General features: G+C 39.1%; 1 protein-coding gene across 2 annotated transcripts in view; it reads right to left on the bottom strand.

The window, feature by feature from the left end:
• The window catches only part of PLA2G4A (phospholipase A2 group IVA), a 140168-nt gene that overhangs the window by 106466 nt on the left and 31658 nt on the right, over positions 1 to 2044 (bottom strand). The gene's annotated exons all lie outside the window — the stretch shown is intronic.

Below are 2044 nucleotides of genomic sequence, written 5' to 3'. Positions count from 1 at the left end.
CTAGATGATCTACTCAGGTCCCTTCCGACTCTAGAAACTATGGGTTATTGTCAACCTTAGAATATTGATATTTCAGAATAAAAATATTGTACTTATTATCTGAACGAGCAACACCTAAGTTCAATATAACTGTACAAGATTATAGGGGGGAAATACTGATCTATGCTGTGCACTCAACAGAACTTTCAATATAAACAATGTCATCACTGTAAACTTACTATTCCAATCAATTTCTCTCTTTATTTGCATTATCCTTCCACAAAAAAAGAAAAAATAGAAATTAGAAAAAAAGCATATGCATTTTCAAAATTTAACTCTAAACATTTTAAAATGTTCATGAAACTGCATAATATCCCTTTAACTGTAGTTCACTACTGACAATAAGTTTATAACTACATGATGTTTTTCTGTCTGCAGTTTCCCCTTACATTACAAATTGGTACCTTAAGACATTTCATATCAGACATCTCTGAGTGACTACAAGAAATATAATCTAATGCTCTGATTCAATAAGGTATTTAAGTCTGTGCCTAATTTTAGATATTTCAGTAATTCTTTTAATCTCCATGAATTTCTACATGCTTAAAATTGGGTGTGTTATGTTGTGACCGGGTCTCCCATTGTGAGTAGGTCTCCCATTCTATCCAAGAAAGGGCAACAGTGAATCTGCATATTAGAAAGCCTAGAAACTATGAAACTATAAAACTGTGACATTAATTAAAATAGGCATTTTAAACAGTATGTTAAAGAATACTGCCAAACAATCTAGGACAGGCTTCAAAAGAGCTGGCACAAAGTTAAAAACCAGGGTAAGTAAAACACTTGATATCTGTTGGTTGCAGACTTATTTAAAGGATGTAACTAAGTTGGGGGGGAAGCCACAAAGTTGATAAGAGATCACTTCAAGGAAGCCAGTGCTGTATTTTTAGAAGTCTGAATATTCATCAGTGTGACAAGTGTATTGTTAATTACTTCTCTACGCACATTTTTGTGCTCACATAGATTTCTAGACAAAGTTATGAAAAGTATTTGATATGTACATACCTTGATTCCAATTCAGATGGGAAATGTGACCCCATTGTTTACAACAGGAAGTTTTAGATGGCATGTAAAAGATCGTATATACACTAAGTTTGTAAGTTAATGTCTTGGAAAGGTTAAATAAATTACTTCAACCAACTCTAAATTTTCATTACTTTTTACTCTATTCAAAGTAATGATGGGGTGGGGGTAGGGAGGACTGACACACTTGTTAATAATAAAGCTGCATAGAAAGAGAAAAAAGTTAAATACATGACAAGTTGCCTTTGCAGACAACTGGCTAACTCTTCTGCTTGCTGTGCTATGTGGGCACATACAAACATTCAGGGAGGTTAAAATGTGTTAAAAATGGCTACCAAATCTAACTTTGTGCACAGAGGTAAGGATCTTACATTTAGATCCCTAATTAGGTCAAATTAAGTGTGAACTGCACAGAAGTTCCAGAATGGTTAGATCAGTCTCAAAATGACCTAGCCAATCTAAGGTAACCCTACTTCTGAGGCTGACTAACTTAGATGGGGTAGGCCCTTTTTAGACCAAACTAACTGTCCTGAACTTCTGTACAGTTCCCAGTGCAGCCCACAGCTGGGCCCAGTCCCAGGGCTGTACTTTTCCTACCCACCCTCCTGACACATTGGGCTACTTTTAGCCCTCTTCCCCACACCCAGACAGACAACCCCTTCCATGGACCAGCTGGTTTCCTCTCCCTCCCCACCCAAAACCTAGCAAACCATTCATCCCACAAGCTACACCTGGTGCCAGTTTTATCAGCATTCGCCAATGCTGGGAGCCCAGGAAGTAAGTCCTGGTGGGAGGAATGGTCAGGGTAGGTTCACCAGGGACATGGTTGTTCATCTGGGGATGGGGAGGTCAGGGTTCCTAGGGGGTGAGGGAAAAAGTGCCTACATCCCCTCAAGCCCTCCATGGACCCTGTAAACCCCCCTGATCCCAACAAACCCTCCTGAATCCCACCTGCCCCCAATCACTCCCACAGATGTTGCCT

This window comes from Gavialis gangeticus, unplaced genomic scaffold (assembly GCF_001723915.1).
Source record: "Gavialis gangeticus isolate Ggan-Ray unplaced genomic scaffold, GavGan_comp1, whole genome shotgun sequence".
NCBI lineage: Eukaryota > Metazoa > Chordata > Crocodylia > Gavialidae > Gavialis > Gavialis gangeticus.
The sequence above is the reverse complement of the archived record's forward strand: the minus strand, read 5'-3'. Positions and strand labels throughout refer to the sequence as shown.